Source organism: Melopsittacus undulatus, chromosome 5 (assembly GCF_012275295.1).
Source record: "Melopsittacus undulatus isolate bMelUnd1 chromosome 5, bMelUnd1.mat.Z, whole genome shotgun sequence".
Taxonomy (NCBI): Eukaryota; Metazoa; Chordata; class Aves; order Psittaciformes; family Psittaculidae; genus Melopsittacus; species Melopsittacus undulatus.
The window spans coordinates 16332390-16359676 of NC_047531.1; positions in this window are offsets into that span (position 1 = coordinate 16332390).

Sequence of the window (27287 nt, forward strand, 5' to 3'; positions counted from 1 at the left end):
CTACATTGCAGGAAGGAAGAATGATGGTTACACATGCCAGTCAGATCCAGTTTTCATGGGCAATCATAACAGGAAAGACATAGAAGCCTGGGATGCTGGAAAGTTGTTTAAACATGTTGACATTCACATGGCCTTGTATTCTTTGCTGTGATTAACTGCATTTGGAGTTTGTGTATAAAGCATAGCTAAAAGCTTTTACACCAAGCTTCTATTTTCTCCCTCATGGGAAAAGGTAAGCTCCTAAAATGAACACATGTGATGTTAAAATTGGACAACCACACTGGAAATTGCACTACATGTTGAAAAAAACCCAAACCAGATAAAATTAATAGGCAGGTACAAAGTGCAGTATTTATCTGAAAAGGTTAACTTACAGGAAAAGACATCTAAGGTCAAAATGTACAATTTATTGCTGAATACTTTGTGTCCTACAGAAAAATGCTCAGATGAAAAGACAAAGACATAAAATATGACACTGTCAAGTTCACTTTCTGAATTCATTTTGTTCTGGTACTTATTCCCCACAGGTTACAAGTGAGTGATTTGGTGAATGGTTTAGAATATTTAGAAATTATCTGACCACATAAACTCAGGTTTCAAAGAGTTTTCTCAAATACACAGTGTTTTCTCTCATGACACTTCTTTCTTTATATATCGTATGTCTATTTCTTTTTAGCTTGTTGTGCGGTACTTAGCATTCAGCAGGATCTGCTCTGGTGACACTGCAGTATAATGACTTCTCTTCACCCACAGAACAACAACATTGTGAGAGGAAGGTGGGTTGAATACCTTGCTGGACCTGCCAGTTTGCTTCGTGAACAGCACACAGTGGTTGGCCCTTCACAGAGTCCATCTATGCAGATGACTGTAATGCTATATATGTCCCCTATATAAAACTGTAGAGCACCTGTTTCTTGAATGGTGTCACAGTTCTGATGTCCTAATCTTAAGAAAGTATGGGAGGTCTGGAAATGCTATCTATGCAATCCCAGTGGCAGGGAACAGCTTCTGTATCAGGAATAAGAACAGTTACATGGACACATATAATTCAGCCTCAGAAGAGAGAATATTGGTGGAGATTTGACAAAAGTCCCAAAAGTCACCAGTAATGGAGAGAATGAATGGGGAAATGCCTCCCTGCAGCTACAAGTTTACAGGGGTTTAGAAAGCAACTAGACAGATCACTGGGAAAAAAAGACCACAAGAAAAGTCCAAGGGCTGTGGCATAGCCTACAGCTATGGAAATCCCTCATTCGTCATAAGCTAGAAACATGGAAACATGGAAAACATGCTGGGTAAGTACTGTCTCACATTTGCTTTGCCCCTACATGCTTCATCTACTTTGGAGCAGTGGCAAGATACTAGGCTAGGCAGATCTTGCACCAAGCCCAGCAAATTGCATCTTACATTCTTTCATCCACTTCCTGGAATAGACTGAATGAGGCATGTGCCTTCCATATAGCAACTGAAGATCTGACAACAGTATAATGACCTAAGCTGTATTTTTAACCACATTTTTTTGGAAGTATAGTTTGAATGATCAGTCCTGCTTGGCATCTTCTGTACCACTCCTGTGTCCTTCGTTCCACACCTATAGCTCCTCAGAACAGAGTGTCCATAATGGCCCCAGACCACTGCTGCAGGCTGGGAGTGCTGCCAGTCTGAAGGGTAGAAAGACTTATGTCAGAGTTGATGATTCTGCCATCTGAACACTGGACACCACTGATGTGCAACCAGATGGGTGTCCAGACCATAATATCAGGAAACTGTTCTCCCAAGTGCCTAGGGTAAAGTACAACAGAGAGACTGACTTGTGATTGCATAGCTAAGCATAATTTTTCATTATTTATTTTTTTTATTTTTATTTTTATTGGAACTAAGTGTTTAAATTCAAGCTGAAAAAGAGAAAGAGGACAAAAAATGTTGTTAGCATTGCACCTAGCTTAACAATCAGAAATATCCCTAGTGTCAAAAGGGAGTAAGCAAATTTGGACTACTTTAAATAATTCCCAGCAAGAGCCTGCAGTGATGTCTTGGTATTCTGAAGAATTGAATATACAGAAATAAGCTGCCCCTTTGAAAGGAATTTACTTACTAATCCTATGGATTTTAGATCTTCCTGATAAAGAACTTCCAACAGCACATACAGAATATTTAAATAAGATGAAAAGAGATGTGTGGGTACTTAATATCTTTATAAGTAAGCCTTTTACAAATATTTGAGTGACGGAATGCTTCAAACGGTGAGAGAAACTGGGGAAAATATTACTTAAAGTATTTTACTGCCAGAGCTATCCAAAAGGACAGCCAGTACACTACGACTTCACATGAAATTCTTCATATTGAGCCCTCAATCAGAAAATAGATTATAGCCTAAATCAAACCAACACATTCAACAGACACCAAACCCTTAAGCTGTTAGAATAATTCAGAGGTGAGTTACTCAGTCTGGACACATCAAACCAGCAGAAATAGTTACTAAACAGGAACAGCTAATCAACAAAACCATTACTTCTAAACAATCCTTCATTATGAAAAACAATCTTTATTTTAGTCCTAAATTCAGTCCCAGTTAATGCCATACCTCCACCTCCCAGGAAACATTTGTTTTCTCTAAAACAAGGGAATGGGAGATCCAGAAAGATACTTAATTCATTCTCTTGAACAGCTTCTTTGGTTATTTTCCAGTCCAGCACTGAGGAACTTATTTGTGAAACAGTCTTTATCTCTTTGACTGGCTCATCAGCAATCAGATGTAGGCATGCACAATGCTTCTGCAGTAAATTATTTTTAAGCCTTTCTTTTTCCTTGCCAGCCAGTGGCTAATGTAATTAGAAAGAATTCCACAGTGTTCGTGCCCTTTCGTTCAGAGGCGGCACTATCTTTCATTAGAGTGCATTAGTAATTAACCCAGGACTAGGTTATGGTTGTGCATGGCACTAACAATACAGGATGCCCTGGGGTCCTGACATGGGCAGGGAGGTGGGACAGTATCCATAATTCTGGTTTAGGTAGCTCTTCAGCAAGGTTGGAAGATACATTGTGGTCAATGTGTCAGCAAAGCAAGGTCATTTTAGTGACATTGTTCCTCCATGGGCTGAGTCTGTCAGCACAACCTCCAGGTCTCAGGCAGGGGTGAGTCTGGTGGGTGCTTGCATTGCCAGCAGCCTTAGGGCAGACCCTCCACAGTGACATCTGTATTTGAGAGTCCAGCCTGTCCCCACAGCTATTCAGTGCATTTCAAGCACTCCAGAGTACCCTTTTGCTATATAGGGGCATAAGAAGCCCTTTCAAGCTTGCTTTCAAGCAAGACAAATCTTTTTTCCTGCTCCTTGTATATCCCAAAGCAAGCCCAGTGGAAAAGTGTCAAGATGACATCCTTTTACTTTACTACCTTCAAGAGGGCAATGTGTTGGCTGTAGGAGCTGGCACAAGTGTCCAAAGCAATTCAGAGAGCAGGAGCTCACAAAAGCTGGAAGCATATGGGCTCTCTTCTGCTTCTAAACTCAAAGCTGTACCTGCAGCTGCAGGATCTAAATACTTCAGTGGTGAATATCTCCTTCTAGAAAATCCCCATTACCTAAATGGAAACCAGTGCATAGGCAGATGCAGAGGTACATGTCAGTAGATGAATGATAAGCACTCAGATGTATCTGGAAATATTCCTTATATTTTTTTCTCGATGCACAGAGCATCGGGGATCCAGAACAACCATTTTCCCCACAAACCATTTGACAGCTTCTATGATTCTACTGTACCTTGCAGTGGTGTGTGAGCAGCCCTTATCATTGAAACCTGGGTGTTCCCTCCGGAATGCTGTTTACTGTCCTGTTTGTAGCAAGTATCTTGCTTACAAAGAATTCTGGACAAATCACAGTAGTAGCCTTTTCCTGTGTGTGTTCTGCAACACATTGCTGCGCATTTAAGCTACATCAAGCCAGTTAATAAACTCATGGAGGGCTGATGAGAAGAAAACTAGGCTTTTGTAAATTTGAATATTATGGATAAAATTAATGACTACAGAAAAGAGAGGCATTTAAAGGGGGTCTCTCACCTTAACTGAAATGACAGGAAGTAGCCAAGAATAACTGTTGTAACTCTACTTCTGAGGTTCACCTTGGTGTTGTTTTCTGGTTGATTTAGATATCCACATAGGCAATGAGTGCTCTACAATTACTGAATTAAGAGTAAACACACCCAGCAAGAGCTTCCCACCCCCAAAACTAACAAACCAGACTGCATTAAAAAAACACCAAACACAATAGCTGATCCTCTGCTAAGCTTATACTTAATGTGATATATGCATGGATCACCCAGGTGCTCTAAAACCCCTCAAAACTAGTCTCTGTAAAGTGTAAACATGATGTTCTGGCATAAGCCATTTGCTCTCCAACTCAACCCAATATTTGCTTGAAAACCACCACGGAAAACCTCCCAGGAAAACCCTCACCCCCCAGGGCTCCCTGAACAGCTGTGTGCAGACAGGGGACTGCCCAGGACACCAGCTTTCCAGGGAAAGCTACAGCTGAATGCTTTTTGCAAAACTAAGGAAGCTTTAAAGGAAAACTGGGAGGTCTGCCTCTTGAAGGGTGATTCCTACCAGCAACTGCTCAGAACACACCAACGTGGCCTCAACAAAACTCAGCTGCTGCCATGAACAACACCTCCACCACCATGCAGCAGAGACCTGAGCAGCAGCAAAATATAATTACAAATAGCCATGTGTACTTACAGGGTAGCAAAAGTATAAAACATAAGAAAAAGCACCTTGAAGGTGAATGTTTCCAGTGATGGCCAAAATGATTGCAATGCATGAAGCCCATGAATCTTTTTGAGATCTTTAGTCAGAAGGATAAAATATTATTATTATTATTATTCCATGTAGGTTATTACTACATTGCATTTGAAATGGCTTTGTAATTTCCTGTCTAATGCTACCCTTAGGTCTCTTCTGTATTACTGCTTTCCAATTATCTCTTATTTTTCTTCTTGAATATATATGTTTTGAATTATTTTTTCATCTGATGTATCATCCCACAGTTCTCCAGATGGAATCTTATTTTGTTATTTCCTGTCCACATTTCTACAATTAGGAGTTTATTGCTTTGTAAAGATGAAAAACAAAGGAAAAAAAATAAACCCAAGAAAAACACAAAATATAAGTATGTTTGTGTCATGTGTTTTTATTTACATCTGAACACACATAGCTCTCACTACAAGCACTTTCTAAAACACCTTACAGAGATGTCCAAAATTCACTGTCTTGGACACAGTCTGTCCACTCAGATTATAAAAAAAAAAAACAAATAAAACTAAAAATAGAAAGGAAAACAAAACCACCACAAAAATAAACCCAACCAAAACCCCCACACTTTATAATCATATATTGCGGTCCTTTGAATTGCAAGGCACACTCATGCTAAAAGGAGGTGGGTAAAATCCAGCTCTGCCAGGCTAAGAAATGGAGAATTTCAGTATCAATGGCATTCAAGGAAAAACGTCCAGCATGCTCTTTACCCCCAGAAAACTGAAGTCATGCCGTCTTAGAGCACCACTATACAGCTATAGAGAGACAAACCTCTGCAAAGACCAGCAGGCAGGGGTGAGAAACCCCTCAAGAGGAAGGTCAGACAGCATCCAGATGTGGAACAGGCAAGCATCTCAGCCAGTACCAGTAAGGGGACTGAGGGAGCCCCTTGGCCACCACCTCTCCACATCATCTCAAGCCAAACTGTCCCTGAGTAACCACAGAGATTGACCTGTGCTGAAGATTGCAGGTTCAGGGCACTGGAGTTTTCACTTACTGAGCTACCCTTAGATGGGAGGAATGTGACATTTACACACAGAAAGACAAAGAATTTCCTCACTTCTACACACAGCACCTTTACTCAGACTTCGGTGAGGCTGCACACAATCAGAAGTGACAGCAACCCTTATGGGAACCTTTTCATTGCTGGCACATTTAGCATTATCATCATCCTGTGCTCCTTTCCTTCACTCATTTTGCAGTCTGAGTTACACTGCTCATCTCAGCAGAAATTTAAATAGGCTTTAAAAAAACCTTTCCCATTTTACTGGTAGTGACTGAGGGTACTGTCCTAACTTGGCCTTTTTTATATATATGTTTTTATTAGTGAATAAAAGAAAGCAAACAAACCAAAGAAGAAAATACTAAACTCCCCAGAAATAAGATTTTTTTGCTATTTTCTCTGCAGGGTGTATTTTCAGCTGGCTGTTTAAAAATAATAATAATAAAAATATTACTTTTTTAGGACTTTCAAAATCTATAATTAGCTTTTCTAAAATGGATACCATTTGCAGGCAGGTAGGTAAATAGTATTTAAAAGCAGAAATTTGATTAAAACTCTTTAGGCGTTATTAAAGTGGCTGCCACACACTCCTGTCTATACAAGAGATAACAAGAGCTATATAGTGAATTGCTTTCATGACTCCTTCTCAGTTATTTTAGGTGAACTGATGCTGGGATGGCCTATTTGCTTTTTTCAGGTTTCTGTTTGCTTTGTTTACCCCAATCCAATGACTTCTGTGCATTCCATAATTTTCAAAGCCACAGGTTCCCTATGAATTGTACTAATTTAGTACATTTAGATTTACTAGCATCAGAAAGAAGAAGATGTCCTAAGATCTCCAATTGGCTGTCCTGGGAATCATTGCAGCAGTTTAATAAGCCTCAGTTTTCTATTACTAATCTAAAATAAGACTTGGCACATGATATTTGCCAGCTGTTGTACATTTACCAGCTTAAGAACATTTTTTATTGTCAATGAAGCTCCATGAAGGACCCACTTGTAGCCTTATTTGGATTAAACTTTACACCACACGTATCAGTTCTCTTTTTTATTTGCATGTCTGTTTGCTTTGTTCACTTATTTTTATTGGACACAGATATTAGCAGTGTCCTGTATTCCTTTAATTAGCACAAGTTGTTATTTGCCTGGAAAGATAAGATTTAGTTCTGCTGTGGTGGGAGACGTTTTAGAAGATTTGCAAGTCAAAATGCTGATGTGAGATTCTCTCTCCAACCCAAAGGAATTACAAATCCTGTTTGTGATTAATTGCCATATCTTACAGACTATCAAGCCTGCCACACTTCACAGCTCTGAGATTTCCAAAGTGGACGTTATTTGCCTTCGCATGGGAAACTTGCAGCTGCGTATCAGACGCATTTTAGCTGCAAATAATTCAACTTCCCACCTTTACACTGGGTTAAATCTTCACTCCTTTCAGCGAGCTTATATAAAAAGACTGCTAATTTTCTTTCCCTGAAGTCCCTCACCGAGGAAGGACAGTGGTCATCAATCCACAGCAGCAGCAGCATAGGGAGAACCTTCCTCCCTGTGTGAGGGCTGGGCACATGCCTGCTCCTGGGCTGCAATGTCCCTGGCTGCAGCCATAGGTCAACATCAACAATCCTGCTTCTGCCATTAGAAGCAAGACTTCAGGCCTCAGTCATGCTGCTTGCCCTGGTGCTCATCTCCAGAGTAACTCCCAGGAGGAGCTCAGGGCTATGGTGTGGTGCTGTGTCCTTTCCATGCCCCCCAGGAATGGCTCCTTCCCTGCCAGCAGCACTCCAGTGGCACACAGCTCCCACTGCACAGTGCTTGAATTGTGCTGTTCTCTGTCTACGCTGTCTGTGAACACGAAGGTATACAGCATGTTCAGGTGACATTTTAGCTTAATTGGCAATAACATTTGATGCATCTGCCAACACAGAGAGTGCTGACCATGGAGTTAAGTGTCAGATTTACACACTGTTGATGTAGCAATAGAAAAATATCTTCTTCCATGGAAATTGCCATTAACTTTTTTCTTCTGTTTTAACCTTTAAAAAGCATCCTTGAAAGAATGTTTTCTTTTCAAGATTGTTTTGAATTCTTGCATTATAAATCCGGAGTCTTCTACTGTTCATAGGAGATATGGAAGCCATACTCTTATAGTGTTATGATTAGTGAAAGAATCACTGAGTCACCCATATGAATATTGATACATAATAATTGTATTCTAAAGTTATTCTATATTCACTTATTTCTAAGGTGAATGAAGAGATCTAAGTCAGTACATGAACTTGGGAATATTTACTGTATTTCCTTGTAGACTGAATTACATACTACAAACTATATAGAAAATAAATAGCTGAAAAACTCCATAGATGTAGACTGTAATGGCAATAGGAGCCAGCTGTTAGCTTTAAAAGTCCAAACTCCAGTATATTAGTCATTTTGTTTACACAGCCTGGGAACTGGAGTAAAGGAAGATTAAAAGAGTTTTAAAAGCCCTTGGAATGGAAGATGTGCTCGAGAGTCAACTCCTAAACAGAGACTGACACAGACAAGCTGTGTGCAGGGAATTCAGTCCTCTGGATGGGGAAAGGTAGGTGCAGATGAGGACATATGCAGGCCATATGCTGATTTTAAGATAACCTTTTTCTGAAGCGCTTTTGCTCTAAGTAGGGCAGAATTTATGGGAAGAGAGAGTATATTTAATAAGTAATTTGTTGATTAAGTGCTTTTACATAATACCTAAGGCTGATAGGCCATGCCCAGAGAGGAGTGGTTAATACCTCCTTTTCCAGTTGGTTACCTGTCACAAGTGGGGTATGGAAACTGTTCAATATCTTCATAAGTGATCTGGGTTTTTTTCTTGTCTCTTGATAAGAGATGGGATCAAGTGTAGCCTGACAAAGTCTGCCAAACTAAGTAGGGAAGTAGATACTTTGGAAGGGAGAGCCACCCTGTAGGAAGACATGGATAGGCTGGAAGAGAGGGCTAACAAGAACCTCATGAAGTTTAACAAGGACAAGTGTAAGATCTTGCACCTGGGTAAACATAATCCAGGAGTGCAGCACAGGCTGGGATCTATCCATCTGGGGAGCAGCTCTGCGGAAAGGGTTCTGGGAGACAACAAGCTCAGTATGAGTGAACAGTGTGCTGCTGCACCAAAGAAAGCCAACAGGATGCTGAGTTACATCAACAAGGACACCACCAGCAGAGATAAAGCCATTATCCCACTCAGTGCTTGCCAGGCCGCACCTAGCACACTGTGTTCAGTTTTGGTCCTAGCTATACAAAAAAAAGGTGTAGAGAGGCTGGAGAGTGTCCAGAGAAGGGCCACAGAGAGATGATCCAAGGACTGGAAGTCTGCTACATAAGGAAAGGTTGAGAGAATGGGTTTTGTTCAGCTTTGAGAAAAGAAGGCTTAGAGGGGACTTGTTCCAGTATTTAAGAATAGCTACAAAGATGGAGACTCCCTTCTTACAAGGAGTCACATGGAAAAGATGAGGGGTAATGGGTACAAGTTACAGGGAGATTCTGACTCAGCACAAGAGGGAAAATTCTCACAATGAGAGCAATCAGAAATTGGAATAGTTTCCCCAGAGGTGTGGTGGATTCCCCCACACTGGACACTTTTAAGATTCAGTTAGTCAGGTTGGTAGGACATCTTGTTTAAAATCATGCTTTTGCCAAGAAAGGTTGGACCATATGATCATAGAATCATAGAACGGTTGGGGTTGGAAGGGACCTTAAAGTTCATCTAGTTCCACTTCCCCCACTAAGGAAAGGGACACCTTTCACTAGAGCAGGTTGCTCAAAGCCCCATCCAGCCTGGCCTTGAGCCAGGGATGGGGCAGCCACAGGTTCTCTGGGCAACCTGTGCCAGGGCGTCCGCACCCTCATGGCAGAGAATTTCTTCCTAACATGTCAGTGAAATTTTCTTTCAGTTTAAAGTCATTCTGCCTTTCCCTATCATTATATGTCGTTACAAAAAGTCCCTCTCCAGCTTTCTTGTAGGCAGGCCCCCTTAGGTACTGAAAGGCTGCTACCTTCGGGGTCACTTCCAACCTGGTATTCTATGATTCTGTGATTCTAAGCTTTCTTCTACTAAAAGCTCTTCCAATGTTTCTTCTCTCTGTGGAACATCAAGGCCATAGCAACTCTGTAATAAATATTTAAAGAAAAGATAAAACAGTTTCGCAGAGTACTTGGTCATACCCGTGTCATTCTACACCTTGAAGGAATCCTCTGTGCTCAGGAGGGACCTACAAAGGGACAAGGAAGCCTCTGAGCCCCATTCAGCTCTCAGACCATAGGGATCAGGGTGTTCTTTGTTTTAATTAACACCAGCTCCTGTTTAAGTAAATAAGATAGCATGGCCTCTGTGACTGAAATGTAGCTGTTTGGAAACACTTCTCTTTAAAATACTACATTCTTTGCTACAGCTGATGCATACATTATAGATATATAACTGAAAACAGTGCTTAGTAAGTTGCAGCTTATTACAAAAAGCCATCAAAATAAAAGTTATATCAACTAGAAGCATCGCATACAGATGAAACAGCAGAGATTATGATCTAGGGTTGGCTCACAGTCTGGGTCAAACACAAGCATGTTAGCATTTACATCTGTTCCACAATACTCAGGTGCCACTCCCAAGACCAGGACCTGCCTGGTGTCCCAGCAGGAGGGACTTTGTGACAAGCCAGTACTCATGCAGGGCGCTCCAACTGACACTAAAAGTTGTTAACTGTTGGCAGCCCTGCTAGCTGACCCCCTTGTTGTCAAGTCCCATAACATCTGAGAAGGCTGATGAGCAAGCAAGTGGAAAGCCAATGCAGCAGTTGCTATTATTGCCCTGTCTTATCTCCTTTAAGCTTCCTTCAGGGAGTTCAAATGGGAGGCTTCAGAATCTGAAAAATCTCTGAACAACAAATTTCTGAATCAAGGCCTGGAAAAGCATTGACCTTTAGCATTGCTTATTCTTGGATGTGTTTTCCTCCTCCCTTCGTGAATGGTCTATGTGGCTATGTGAAAGACCCATGGGAGATACATTTGGGAAGACAAGAATCTCTAGAAGGCAGGCTGTGAGAATGAGGGATATGACTGATGAAGTCTCATGTGTGAGGTTCTTTAAAACCGGCTCTCTCTAACACCAGCTATGATCTAAATGTGAAAAATGTAGAACAGAAATTTTGTCATGCTGTTGAAGGCAGTCGAAGAGCTAGAATTTTAGAAGTCCATCAGTATATCCTTAAAATGTTCCAGCTTGGGATGCAATCCCAAGGGACAAATCTGATCTGCTTTGGAGAGTTGTCCTGTACAAACACTTCAAACTGACCCCTTTTCTGAAACTGAGGAAGAATAATCTTAGATGGTTTAGGCAGTCTATAAACTAGCTGTTGGATAGTTCATCCTTTATCAGCTGATAAAATGTTCCCTGACATAACCTTCCTTTATCCTTGTCTCTCTTTACTCTTCCCTTACCCAGCAGTGGCAGAATTCCAAGTGCAATCCATGGTCCTTACAGACAGGACTGCTCTGGGCTGTCCCTCATTTGCCTGTAGACACAAGTAGGTGGAAGAACCTTCCCAGATTTACTGAACAGAAAGAGAGCAATGAGGGAATCAGTAGATCTGTACTCATTTAGTATTCACAGAATTTACCTGTTATAAGAAGATGAACTCCTAACCATTTCAGAGGCTGCCTGGTCCATCCTGGACACTTTGCTCTGACCTTCCTGCTCCAGCAGGGCTTTTGCTCCACAGCAACCATCACGCAGGTGGCTACAGTCTGACACTTTACACAAGCCAGTACCAGAGATCTCCAGGGAAGGCAGAAGAAATTGGGGTAAGGAGAGGAAGAGAATAGTGATTTTTTTAAAGCAGAACAGCCACTGATGTATTAGAAACTTTTTCAGTTTTGGAGGTTTTCCCTCCTCAACTGCTTCTTCCTACCCTGCCCTTCACTGCCCCCTTTTAAAAGGATCAAATGCATTTGGTGTAACTGCGTTCTCATGGAAGAAGAATACTTTTACTGAGTTTTCAAGACCATTAGCTTTTGTGCCCAGAAGGAAGAGCTAAAAGCCTTGGTTTGTACTGCCTCTGCAATTCAAGCAGAACAAACATGAGTTAACAGCTCACAAAAGCCTGGCTTTAGTCTTCTTCTGAACCTGTAGGATTTTGTGACTTTGACTTGGGTGCCTTCCCTTGAAGGCCATGTTACAGTGTCTACCTTATCTTCACACCACCCAAACAAGCCAGCTCCTGAGAGGTTCATACTTAGTCCTGCTGCCTCTATGCTAGTATCTTCTTCTGTGGGCTCCTCCAGATCTTAATAACAACTCCTGTGCTTTCCCTTGGCCAACTTCAAGAGCAGAGTTTGCCCCCACTTCTCTGTCAGGAAAAGCATTTCGTTCAAACATAGGAGCTTCTTTACAATCTGTTTCAATGAGAAAAGCCATAATGGGATGAAGATAGCAGAAAGATTTAGCTTTATATGCCAAGCAAGTAAAAGGTACAGAATAATCCCATGAAAATGCACAAGAACATTGATCTGGAAGCCATATGCTGCCACCATGAAGACCAAAGCTGGATCTTATCAAGAAACCCTGAAATCCTGTACTGTGTTTAACTGTTAGTTAGCTGATGTGTGTTTGAAGACATTCATTTCCTTTCCATTACCTTTAGTATTAAAGTCAAAAACCACTGATACTGGTCAAAGTTCAGTAAACGGGTAGGAAAGAAAAGGGCTTAAATGTTTCTGTCCAGCTACCAAGGTAGTTACACACTTCAGGGTCTGCCTAGTTGCCTCATTCCTCCCAATGAAAAATACAATTAGTACACAAAGCTCTGCAATTTTAGAAAGTGATTTGGGTATTTTTTTAAGATAAGACAAATTCCTCTCTAAACACCTCTGAATATTGCCTCCAATATTCTGCAAACCTAAGTCTTGAGTATTGATGACAAACAGGTTTTCAGAAATTCCCTAAATCCTGTTGTTTATAAAACATTAATTTCAGTTTATGAAGAGGATTATGAAAACTGGTGCTGATCAGTGAATATGGGGTAATGGAAGGATTGCATGTGTATCTGCACTGTATCAGCACTGTGCATGGCGGCATGGGTATGTCAATGCCACCACCTCACACAGAACTGTTCCAGTCACCAAGGTACACTGAAAATACAGGGATGTAGCCCACCTGAGTTCCTGTTTCCCGTATAAGGGGAAAGAAGCACTGAAGTAACAGGAGGGCAGGACAGCAAATGAGAGACCATGTTTGCCAGATCAGAAGAATTTTCTTAATTTACTGCACACATGTGTTTATAATCTACAATTTGGCTGCCTTGATATACCTTTACTAAAAATAGAAATTTCTGTATCCTTAAAACAGTACTTGTTCAACAGAACACAAGTTCTCATATGCTGTTCCTGCTCATAAACAAATGAATAAAAAATAACAATGTATGAAAAACACAATACACCATTAAAAGGCATTTGCTGTATGTTCTGTTCTGCCTCTCTGTGGTATAGTTTTTCAGAAAGCAGGTTTAAAGATGGACAATTTAAGATATGTAATAGCATTCCCTTGGCCACTGAATTGTTTTTGATACCTGTAGTATGTACGCATACCCATACGCATATAGTATAGCATATACAAATGCACAAGAAACCAACACATGAGGCTCTCCACCATCTGTAGTCTTGCTCTAACTTTTTCCATGCTTCCTCAGTTCTGAAAAGGAAACTGGAAAATATCTGATCTTCCCCATCTGTTTGCTGCATATGGTGCTACATGCCAATCCCTGAAGAGCACAGGCTACAGCACACCAATAAAACTGGCTCAAATGAGCCCAAGTGATTTTTGTGCAAGAAAAACAAGATGAGCCCTTCTAATTTTTCATTTATCTTCCAGCTCTCTAATAAAACTAGATAGGCTTTTTGTGGTTTCAGCAATCTTGCAAGAAAATGCATCACAAAGAGAAGTTTATTTCTTTGCAACTCATTTTGGCAGCTAACACTCTTAAAAACACAGACCAGCATTAAGCTTGGACATCAAAGCAGCCTTCCTTTTTATTCATTCGTATGACAATTCACAGCCCTAAGGATTGCCTGTGATTTGTAATGTACCCCAAAAGAAATCAGATTTTCAGTTAGAGCAGTATCTTCCTTCAATTACTGCTAGCAGTAAACCGGTGCCATATTTTCACCCATGATGATAAAGGTAGTTAAAACAAAATCTGTGTTTTGTTGTTCCTATTGCATCCTGGAAAATGCCTGGGGCCAGCAGCCTGCAGAGGCAACATGCCATCAGTCAGATCTCAGCCTGCCCAGGAAGATCTTCTTCAAGTCCTGCTGGTCTGTGAATCTCAGCTGCATCTTGCCCATGCCAGGGCATCTTACCCAACCAGTCAGCCAGGAACAATGCTCAGAAGTATTTCAGCATTAGTAAGAGTGAAAGCAAACCAAAGTAATGCAGGAAAGATTCCTTGACCTTTGAATATTAAAAATAATTAACTTGCTCTTATGCTACAGATTGAAGATTTTGGGGTTTATTTGCTTTTCCTGTCCTACTTTGGCAGGTTTGATGGAGGGAGTCACATAGCTCTCTGCTTTGAAGTGGACGTTGCTATTTCTGATAACACCACTTGGAATCTTTGACATCCCTATTTTTTATAGAACTAAACAGAATGAAAATCTAGTGACTCTGAGCTCTTGAAGGGAAAAGAAATTGTTAGACACCCATCTCCTGCCATGGGAGTGTTTCGAAGTGTGTGGTTAAAGTGAAAAGTGGTGTCCAGAAACATTGCTCCTACTGACAGAGCCTCCAACCACTACAAATTGTACAAGCTGTGATGTAAACATGTGCTTTAGCAAAAGCAAAGACATTACTGTTGAGTAATACTGTGCTTTGAAAAGAAGCATGTCACAGACATCACTAATTTTAAAGGAGGAAGGAATTCCACTCATGTGTTTCTTAAAATTACAACAAAGTATCTGTGTTCATGAATATGCATAGACACAGGTACGCACACAAGTGATGCAATGTGGTTTATTCTACCCTTACGTATTACTGGATTAAATAACAGTGATGTACTTGTTTCACATTCAGAAAATTATCATACATTTTCTTAACTTACTAATAATCACTTATTAAACTTATTTGTTTTTTGGGATTATGAGATGGTTGAATTCAAGATCCTCAGGACAGTGAAAATGGCGTGCAGTAAGCTCACTGCTCTGGACTTCAAGAGAGCAGACTTTGGCCTCTTCGGGAGCCTGCTTAGTAAGGTTCCATGGGATATATAGCCCTAGATGGCAGGGGGGCCCAAGCCTGTTGGTTGACATTCAAGGATCACCTGCCACAAGCTCAGGAGTACTGCATCCCAACTAGAAGGAAGTACAGCAGGAGGTTCAGGAGACCTCCTTGGATAAGGAGCTGCTGAGAAAAATTCACAGGAAAAAAGAGGTTTATAAAAGGTGGAAGCAAGGACAGGCTTGCTTCTGGAATGAATACAGGGATGTTGTCTGGGAAGCTAAGGACCAGGTTAGGAAAGCTAAGGCCCAGTTAGAATTAAACTTGGCTAGGGATGTCAAAGATAACAGGAAGGGATTCTATAGTTACATTGCAAATAAAAGACAGAATAGGGACAGCATAGGCCACCTCCAGAAGCTATCGGGAGAACTGGCTACACAGGATTTGGAGAAGGCTGAGGTTCTGAATGGCTTCTTTGCCTCAGTCTTCACTGGCAAATGTTCTGACCACACCACCTAAGACTTGGAAGGCAGACACAGGAACTGTGAGAATGAAGACCTTAGGCCCACTATAGGAGAGGATCTGGTTCGAGACCATCTTAAGAACCTGAATGTGCACAGCTCCATGGGACCTGATGAAATCCATCTGCAGGTCCTGAAGGAGCTGGCAAATTAAGTTTCTAAGCCACTGTCCATCATATTTGAAAAATCATTGCAGTCAGGTGAAGTTCCTGATCACTGGAATAAGGGAAATATAACCCCCATTTTCAAGAAGGGGAAAATGGATGACCCGGGGAATTACAGACCAGTCAGCCTTACCTCTGTGCCTGGCAAAATCTGGGAGCAGATTCTCCTGGAAGGCATGCTAGGGCACATGAAAAAGAGCAAGGTGCTTGGTGACAGTCAGCATGGTTTCACTAAGGGGAAATCCTGCCTGACCAATTTGGTGGCCTTCTATGACGGGGCTACAAAAATGATGGACAGGGGTGGAGCAGTTGATGTCATCAACCTGGACTTGTGCAAAGCATTCAACACTGTCCCACACAACATCCTTGTCTCTAAATTGGAGAGACATCAATTTGATAAGTGGACGACTAGGTGGATAAAGAACTGACTGGATGGCCGCACTCAAAGAGTTGTGGTCAATGGGTCAGTGTCAGGCTGCAGACCAGCAATGAGTGGTGTCCCTCAGTGATCAGTGTTGGGACCGATCTTCTTCAAGATCTTTGTCGCTGACATGGACAGCGGGATTGAGTGCACCCTCAGCAAGTTTGCCGATGATATTAAGCTGTGTGGTTTGGTTGATATGCTGGAGGGAAGGAATGCGGTCCAGAGGGACCTTGACACGTTTGTGAGGTGGGCTGATGCCAACCTCATGAAGTTTAACCATGACAAGTGCAAGGTCCTACACCTGGGTTGGAGCAATCCCAGGCACAGCTACAGGTTGGGCAGAGAAGAGATTCAGAGCAGGCCTGCGAAGAAGGACTTGGGGGTGTTGGTCAATGAGAAAATGAACATGAGCTGGCTGCAGTGTGCGCTCGCAGCCCCAAAAGCCAAACATATCCTGGGCTGCACCAAAAGGAGCGTGACCAGCAGGTCGAAGGAGGTGATCCTGCCCCTCTACTCTGCTCTTGTGAGACCTCACTTGGAGTATTATGTTCAGTTCTGGTGCCCTCAACATAAAAAGGACATGGAAATGTTGGAACAAGTCCAGAGGAGGGCTACGTAGGTGATCAGGGGACTGGAGCACCTCCCATATGAAGACAGGCTGAGAAAGTTGGGGCTGTTCAGCATGGAGAAGAGAAGGCTGCATAGAGACCTCATAGCAGCCTTCCTGTATCTGAAGGGGGACTATAGGGATGCTGATGAGGGACTATTCATTAGGGACTGTAGTGACAGGACAAGGGGTAACGGGTTAAAACTTAAACAGCAGAGGTTTAGATTGGATATAAGGAAGAAATTCTTTACTGTTAGGGTGGTGAGGCACTGGAATGGGTTGCCCAGGGAGGTTGTGAATGCTCCATCCCTGGCAGTGTTCAAGGCCAGGTTGGATGAAGCCTTGGGTGACATGGTTTAGTGTGAGGTGTCCCTGGCCACGGCAGGGGGGTTGGAACTAAATGATCTTAAGGTCCTTTCCAACCCTAGCTATTCTATGATTCTATGATTTAATACTTCCAATGAAATGAAACATTGTGTCTTCCTTATTTTGCAGGCACTTAGGAACAGCTGGTAGAGAGCAGATATATATAATTCCTTTTTACTTTATTTTGAGAGAAAATCTTTACCACAGTCAATGCTTAAAATGCCAGTAAATCATAATATTGAGATATAATGTGTGATCAGAACTCAGTGCATTAAGACTGTCAGTATAGTTTATGTGTTTTTTTCAGTCTATTTCACAATAACATTAACCACACATTTTACTACTCAATTCTGATCACTGGCTCTGCCAGCATGACTTCTGGTTAACACTGGTGTAAAATGAAGTCATATTTTTCACTAGTTAGTACACAAGTCTGCATTTTGCTTTCTGGTAAACGATTCTTCCTTCTCATTGTGAAATCTGGCAGGTAACAGCCATGCTTCAGCACAGAAATTTCTCTTTTCTCTGCTCCATATTCTGTTCATGATGCTATTTCTGCCAATTCCTTTGCATTTTAAGTTAATCAATGGCAAAGCACCTGAAATGAACTTCCCAAGAATCTGATGGAGAGAATCTGGTGTGGTGCATAGAAGGCAACAGCTGGAGTCATGCATAGCAGCTGTGCATTTTGCATGGGCTCTGCAGGAGCAAGCTGTTCTCATCACCATCTCAATGGAATTTAGTCAAGAAATCTCCTTTTCAAATAGTCTTGCTAGTCACTGCTGCTAAGGAAAGAAAGCTCAATTTCAGCACTTACAGAGGGCATAACTCTACCAGAAGAGTGGTTTCAAAGTTACAGACTGAACAGAGAGTTTCACATCTGGAAGGTAGTATGTTAAAGGAATTAACAGTTGAAATGGCTTACTTAGTCTACTTTAATAAGGGCAAAATATCCCATTATCTAAAAGCCTAAATGGTTTAGGGAATATTTTGCTTTTTTTTTTTACTGCAAAGTAGGAAGGAAGTAAGTTCAGCAGCAGAATCCATGGGCAATACTCTCAAGCAAGCACTCTGAAGCAAAAAGCCTATGACTCACCTCTTCTGCTAAAAAAAAAGTGTCCTTCCCTCCTGGGACACCACCACTGATGTTGTTATGGCTGCTTACTTGTGGCATTTTCTGGACCATTCCTTCTCTTTCTCCTTTATGCCTATTGGACTACTTCTGCTGCATTTATGGTCAGGCTGAAGTGCACGGAAGGAAAAATGCTAAAGAGAGGAGGCACTGCTAACTGCGTCACTCAGCCTGGTGCACCAAGGGGAACCCAGCCAAAGCACTTGGAAAGGCCTCATTCATGTGTCTGGACTGGCACTGCAAGTGTAGGAAGACTTCTCTCCAGGAGGAGGCTCCTACAGCATTTTGTCCTAACACAGATTTTACCTACACACTTGTTTTGAATCCAGCTCAGCAAAATTCTTCCCATCCTCTAACGGAGAGATGCTTAAACTACTACTGCATTAACTATTACTTTCCTAGGTAACAGACAGTGGAAACCTGTGGGCTGGGAATCAGCAAATTATCTTGCTGATGCAAGTGAAGAAAGAAATCCACCTTTGTAAGACTGAAATATTAGTAGAAATTGAAAATTAGTGGAAATATTAAAAACTTTAGCCACTATATAAATTGTTTTGTTGTTTCAGGGTTTTTTTTAACTTTTTCCAGTCTTTCCTTGGGGACACTAGCTGAAGGACTGATCTCCCAAAATGTAAAGGAATCTTCAGAAGTAAGAATAAGAAGCTTCACTCTCACGGAAAGAAAAAGGTTATTTGATGATTTTGTTTGTAGTAGATAGATAGGAATTAGAAGTACAGGAAAAGCTCTAAAAATACTGTAAAATTATTTTTCTACACCCATTCCAATTATTTCAGCCTATAAAAGCTGCCCGGCAATTTACAAACTAATTGAAGAGGTTTTGGAACCATGGTGCTACAGATATGATTTTTTGTCCAGCTGAAGAATACATACATCAAGTGCTCACTGTTACCAGTGCAAAAGTGATTGAAATAAATATTATATTGAAATTACATATTGAAACACATTTTCTAGTGAGTTTTTTTCCCTTTGGGTGGGCTATAAGAGAAATATAATTTTAACACGTATGTCCAATGTTCAGTGGTATCTGAAATTGCTTGTACTTCTGTTCTCTTGACTGCCACTGTATTATGCAGAATCTTATCTAATTAACAGATTTAGAAGATGGTTTATTTCATCTAGTTCCTGCCAGGAATATTTGTAATGCTGCAGCTAACCAGTCAGCTCCAGTGATTTAATAGTCTCTGTTTGCACACTGCCTGGACATAGAAAATCACTCTTAAGAGACTATAATCTCCATTAAGAGAGTTAATATGGATCCTGCATAATATGAGCCATACGATTTAATTTTGCCAGATCTATAGTGGAGATGGAAACTACCATCTGAACTGTAACAAATGAGATGCAAGTTTAGACTTAAAGCCTTCAAGTGTGGAGAGCCTATTAGCTAGCAGTAGCAAAACCCAGTAGCTCATTAACTGTATGACTTTATTTCTATGGTTGTTTCTAACCTAAATATAGACTTACAATTGCATACATTGGCATTTCAGTCCATAAAATGAACAGGGTAAAAATGAACACATTTTTGGATATTTTCATTCTTAAGAAGATAAATACCACCTTGTGATACTTGGAATTGCTGTTCAGTTAGACAGGAATGCAGTTCCCATTAACATTTATCAGGATTAAGACACTGACGGCAAGATCCTCTAACTAGTGCAAGCCAGCATAGCTCTAAGGGCTTCCTTGGTTTGCAACTGTTGAAAACAACTATTTTTTTTTTAAGTTTCTTACATTCTGAAAAATAAAACCCTTGCTACCATGGCAAAAGAGAAAAAAAGAAAACAACAAAACACACCAACAACCAAAGATTTTTGGGAACCAAAGGATGTTAACATTTTTCTTCCAGTCTTGTCAAAATGCTGGGATGAAAGGATGGGTCACAGCTTTAGCTGCAGGTCTTAAAAGTTTTACAGCAGTACCAGGAAGGCATACAAACTCAAGCTATTCGTGCTTCTGTTCCTGCAGATAGTGCATGCCTTCTGATACTTCTTTTGTCTGAGTCATTAGTGTATATTGCTTTTCCATTATTAGAAAGTTTATAGGTTTTCAAGAAGGGCAAATAATCAGCCATCATATTTGGATTTGGATCCAATGTTACATACTTTCCAGCTACCCTATCTTAGAGGTAGAAAAAAATGCCTTCAGCAGGCATACTGGTTTATATATGACTGCATTGAGTTGATATAGTCTACAAGATAGTAGATCTAATTAAAAGTTTCTGTCCTGTGAGATCTATTTCCAGTGCAGGAAAATGGGTAGGACAATCTGAACACAGCCAAGACTTCTTCATTCTGACAAAGCCCTTCTGCCGGGATATTTGGCCCAGGCACCGAGTTCTCGCTCTCTGCAAATCTGAAGTGTTCGGCTCACACACAACCAGCTGCACCTTTTTTCTATTTGGGTGTGAGCTATTTTTATACCCCATCAGCCACAGAAGGAGCAATGAAGGGTCATTTCAGATCACCTACTGCAAAGTATCAACACAAGGAGAAATTATGACCAAAGGGAGGATTCAGGAAATAGAGTCTGGACATAGTCCAAATATCTAGGTACAGTACACAGGACATTCAGAAACTGTTGTTAGATGAGACCCTAAAGTAATCTTGAATCTCACAGAAGAAAACCTAAGAGAAAAAAAAATCAACTGTTAGCAAGCATGAGCAGCACACCAACCAAGAAGCCAGTATTAGATCAAATATGTCATATGCCACAAACTTGTTCAGTTCGTGATGCAACCCTTCTGGCTTTGGCCTAAGTTGATGGACCTAAACTTCATTTCATGGCTTCTTTGAACAGCTTGAAAATATTACAAGTCATAAATATTTTAGAGGATTTATTCTAAACTGGGCCTCTGAAAAATAAACAGAGATCAGGCTAAAACTGCTATGCAAAGAGGAGGCTTCCAGCGAGGGCAGAAAGCTTTCAGACCACACCTCTGAGTTTTGCAAGGGCATGTTAATTGTCACCATGAGCTGCATTCCTCACTTTCAAGGTTTGCTTGCTGGCCACTTTAGGTTCAAGTAGATTTTTGGCTAATATCCTGAATTTTCCTCCTTTTTCAGCTGTGATTCAAATGGAAAGCAGATAAAAACTGACAGATTTATTTAGCCTCTGCTCATTAAGATACTGGACAATAGTTGTTAATATTTTTGAAGATATGCTTTTTGTGAAATGTTGCCAAAACAAACATGCACAGCACACAAATGCAGGTAAACAACTCCATATTTTGTCTTGCTGATAATCAAATTAAGATGTTTAAATAGTAGCTGTACTGAGATCAAATTAAAATTACAGCAAGAGTAACACACAGAAAACTTCATTTAGATTCACAATCTTTTTCATTTGGTCCCTCATTTTCTGTTCTTCAGCTAGAGGGATACTGCCCCATGTTGTGTGGTGGTCAAGGGTTTGTAAACCAAATAAGTGATCAAATGAAAGGCCTATTAATTAAACTGAAAAAAACCTCAAGAGTAGATATCTTGGGATTTTGTTTGTTTTTTATAGTGCTTCTAAGTGATGATACTTAACACTAATTTATGGAACTAAGGTGACATCAATTGAATGACCCCTGCATAACATACAAAGTTACCCGAAGAGGACTAGAAAACTTCAGTTTACACATTTATACATTTATGAGAACCACATCTAGGCATTCTTATTCATTAAAAGATGTTGAGGCTTTTCCTGTTTACATATTGTGTTAAACAAAAGCTGATATTTTTATATAATGTCACTTTTACCTTACTCAAAGATGAATAGTAAGAAGCAACTTAAAAAAATAAATAAAACAGCAGAAATAAATTATTACAAATGCAAGGAACAGGTACATAATGTCTGCACAAGTCACTAAAATCCCAGGTAGAGGCTTTGGTGGCTTTACTTCATATTCAGTCTCCTCAGTGGGGAAGGAGATGGTGCTGGTACAGAATGCCCCCCATGAACCATGGAGATTCATGGAGCCTGATGGTCACTCCCCTGCACCTGAGAGTAAAAGACAGACTGCTATAACCAAAACTTCATTGTTCACTTCCTGTTATTTCACCTGATAATCTTCAGGTTTGGTTTTAAACTGAATTTCCAGTGTTCTCTGCAGTTCATGCATTGCTCAAGGCCAGGCAATTCTCTGCGGAAATAACAAAATGGCTCCATTTCATAGCAGATGAATTGCTGTTCCCTAACCCTTGCCTTGTGCATGGAAAAGCTTCCAGGCCAATGAGATAAACAAACAAACAGAAACTCAAGTAACATAGGCCCAGTCCACAAAAACCTGTGGGTGGAGGCATCTGGAGCATTCAGCTACAAAACAGAGGGAAGGAGGATGGCAAAACACAGCAAGGCTGCTTGGAATGGTGTAAGGAACACTGGAGACAAAGGAGAGAGGGAGTGGAAAAAGAGCCATCACCTGGGTTTGGCAACATTAATTTTGTTGTTTCAGAAGCCATCGGTGTTCCAGTGGAGGACATCAGAATGCTTTAGATTTTTTAATATATATATATGTATGTATTCTATATTTACAGAGATAATATTTTCTGTATTTACAGTGTGGATGCATATTTTGAAAACTATTTTCACTTCACACTTCCAGATGATCAGGGAATCCAGGAAATACCTACCTAATCCAGGATCTCTTCCTAATGGACTTCCCTGACAATATCATCTAGAGTGCAAATGAATACTGCTAAATGCATTTTCATACTTTCACCATTGCATCTGAGGAAGAGCACAGGCACCTGAGCAGGAGTTAGGTGGTATTTCACCACCTCAGCCTGTTTAGATTGTGCTCAGATGGCTCTTTGACGTCTGTGCCACAGATGGAAGGTCCTCCATTGTGAGAGAGAAGAGCAGATACTGCAAATCTTTGGCCATGCAGCATTCATTTCCATTTATTTCCCTCCTCAGCATGCATGGTGGGGATCATCCATCAGGACCTAAGGCCTCCATGTGCCCTATAGAGGTTTGCTAGCTATGTTTCCATATGCAGAGCCATGTTTCCAGAGGCAGTTCAGCATGCTGGACACCGGTAAGCCAGCCACCACTCAGCAACCCCAGTGTGTCAGCTGCTAATAGGAGACAAGATACAATATCATGCTGACAATAAAAAGGCAGAAGAGATCAAAACAGATGCAGTAGACTTTGCTTTTGGCCATGTTCTAAGGCCCAGTTAGAATTAAACTTGGCTAGGGAATGGGTTGCCCAGGGAAGTTGTGAATCCTTGGCAGTGTTCTAGGCCAGGTTGGACAGAGGTTTGGGTGACATGGCTTAGTATGAGGTGTCTCTGCTCATGGCAGGAGGGTTGGAACTAGATGATCTTAAGGTCCTTTCCAACCCTAACTATTCTATGATTCTGTGCTCATATTCAGAGGAAGTTATTGGCTCCTTTTGACGGCCTAGAGGTGAGGTGCCTGGCACTGCTGTCCCTGGAGGTGATCATCACAATGGACAGACCCTTCTCATAGTGGTATCAAAAAGCAGAAAAATAAAAAAAAAAAGGAAAATATCCTGACAAATAAGGTGAGGAACACAAGAAGAGCAGCATAGCTTGAGTCTGTAAATAGAATTTTCTTCCTTCTTTGTATAAGAGTTGGCACCTCAGTAAAGCCATAAACTTCACAGTAGTTCTGTAGTGCCCCTGCTTTGCTTATCATTTTCATTCTGCAGGGTTTATTCATGCCAGTGAGCCTCTGAGGATGCAACACATGAAAGCTTCACTCATCTGTGCATTGCCACTAAACATAAAAGGGTTGGTTCTCTATAAAATTTAAAAACACTTTCTGTGATAAAGCACTGTTATTAATGCAAGCAAAGGGAATGGAAATTCAGGAAAAAAAGCAGTTCTGTGGTGTGAGCTTAGAATCAGCAGGTTAATTTTCCTTTGCATGGATTTTTTTTCCTTCAAAATATCTTAGGGATGTTGATGTTTTTACTAAGCTTTTCATTTGGAGTGACTCATAGCTGTGGCTTCTTATAACAGAAGGGATTCCTATTTGGACTCCCTACAAGGCACCTCCTTTCTATTTACATATAAATCAGATGCAGGAAGAGATTAGCGGCTTCATTCCAGCAAGTGCAAGCAATCCAGGTCCTCTGACATTCACATTTAGCAGGTTTGCAAAGAACTCTGCTGTGAGCTGTACAAAAGACTTGGGGAAGGCAAAGGCAGTTTGCTTTCCTTTTCCAGACAAAAATGAAAGAACTGTTGCTTGAGCAAGGGATTATGACTGAAAAACCCAGAAGAAATCCCAGAAATAAAAGCAAACCTGCAGTGACTTGAAATGCAATTGTGTTAGAAGTATAGAGAGTTTCTGATTTTTCTGCTTCGGATACAAAGCACAAAAGTGAAATCAGCTTTCTAGGCTTTGATGGGAATATGAAGCCCTATTAAAGGACCAATTTAAGCCTGCTAAAAGCCACTGAACTCCATGCATAGGGTCATACTGTTAGCAATTTGGACTAGAAGGTAAATAGAGCATTAATTTCAGCACGGAGCTTATTGGAATGCTACAGGGACCGAGAGGAAAATGGATAGGAAATCAGATTGAATTTGGAGCAACAAAAATTATTACATTCAAATATCAGAGATGTCTGAAAAGCAGCCATAGTGAGTTCCCCCTGCCTGGCTGGAACAGATTTGGCTCAAGGACAGAAAACTGGGTTAATACTTTATGAGTTGGGGGTTTGGCAGCAGCACCTACCCCCTCTCAGAGGAGGGCAACCAGGAGCCAGTGGGTGCTTCAGGTGCACATATCATGTGGAACAATGTAGTTCTGCAGCCATGTGGCCTTGCAGCCGGACCCTGACCGAGGCCAGGAGGAGCGAGTCTGCACACAGGCAGAAGATGGGGGAAGAGTCCTCCTTAGCCCTCTGCTCCCCTGTCCTACAATACCTGAAGTCAAGCTCATATTAAGTTAATAACTGACAAAAAATGAGCTTCTGCACCAGATAAATGTGCACATCAATGCTTCAGCTGTATGAATGAACATACTGCATACACACACACACACACAGAGTATTATATATATTTATTATATAAATATCTAATTAAGTACATACACTGAGTAGTAGATGGCCATTATTTTCCCCCTATTCCAACTCCCCAGTGACTGACTGTGATTTCATTTCCATTGATGCTCATCTGGAACCAACAGTTACGCCAGTGCAAAACTGATGCAAATTTATATTAGAATGAAGCTATTATAAACTGTTCCCATTGAAATATGTGTTTATATCTGACAGGCTGCAAGTTTTGCTCAGGAAACTGGTGAAAAGAAAAAAGATCTTCCAAAACAATTTCATTTGAAAAGCCTCCAAGTTATACAGTCCAGCACTGTAAACAAGGTTTTCTTAAGACTATGAATTTAAATGGCTTTCCATGAGGTCAACATTTAATACAGGTGAATGTGCCATTCAGTCTTTCCTTTACGTATTTTATTGTCAGTATAAATGTTCATAAGGCAGCTATTAAGATCATTCGATCTGTTTAGAAGATTTTAATCTGCATATTTTTTTACAGGCTTTTGGCCACAAAGACATTTGCAGAGTTTTCCTACCTATTGGTAAAACTCCAGATATGACATTGGTTTAGTTTTCTGCCACAAATCAGCAAAATAAACTGCACGAAGTTAAGCCATGGAGAAGGAAAGTTTTCAAATTACAACAGCACATAGCATTTCATTAGTAAATAATAGAAAACCAACTGCATCTTTTTATGTAAATTATATACAGCCAGTTGCTTATTTTCATAATATGAAAAGGAAATGGTAACAAAGATCCAAGCTAATATCCTTTCTGTAGCCAAATTATACCTATGCAATCAGATACAATATGATATCATAATTCATCATCTAAGGCATTCAATATGACTTCACCCTTATCACAAGGTCATTCCTTCCAGTGATCACTGAAGAAAAGTGTAACCTTGTACTCCAAAAATATTTATGCTGGCTTCAGCAAAAAAGTGTCTGATTGGAACAGTCCTGAGGTCATAGTGTACTGAGGATGCTCAAGTTCAATTTCCCACCGCTGTTCCATGTGAATGTAAGAACTCCACAGAGTATCTTCAGACAATTATAGTTACGATTTCTTCTTCCTCTTTATCAAGGTCGAAGAAATTTGAAGGTGCTCAGGAGCTCACATAAGTGGAACCCTCATTTATAATCTTCTTGGTGCCAGAGCAAGCGTCAGCTGGTCTTTGATGCTGTAAATAGAACAATCTCCCCATGCTCGCATTAATAAGGGCTGGGAACTACCATTTTTCCTGGCCCTGTGCCTTTCTGAGTCAGAAAGAGCCCAAGGCTCAGCACCCACCTCTGCCGCCCCTGGAGACATAAGCTCAAAAGATAACAGATAATATAGACAGACATTGAAAAACAACATCAAATTCTCAGAGTTCAGGTTTTATTATATATTAAGCATAATTTTAAAGTTACAGATTTTCCCCCTTACACATCTTAAGGTTCTATCCAGGTTTTAAAAGGTATCCTCGTATTTCAAGATTAACAGTTGGCTGTGTGATATACAGGATATACACAATGGATGCAGGACCAGATTCTCCACTCTCTTTGGCTACGTGGAGGCACAGGGAAGCGTAGACTGCACTTGTAGAGACAAGCCCTGAAGCTTCAAGCTTGCAGTCCCCAGAGAAGTGTAGGATGCAGTTCTCATTTGGGTGGGACAGCACATTTTGAAAGTGATTGCATTAGGAACAGGGGAGCACTTGTGTGCAGAAAAAAAATGTCTTACCCTCGTTAAGTACAAAAGGAGGAAATACCATCACTCCTTCCTTTAGATGTATTTTGTCAGCATCAGATGGAATTTTGTACAAGTGCGTGAATATACCCACAGGCACACATCCATAAACACATACAGGCGTTTAAGATTAAAGTTACTCCATGCTCTGGACTAATCACAGTATCACAATACCATTTGCTCCACTCTGATGAGGAAGATGGAACAGAAGGGAAGAGGGACAAAGATGAAGAATAGAGTTCCTAACAAATAAATTGTC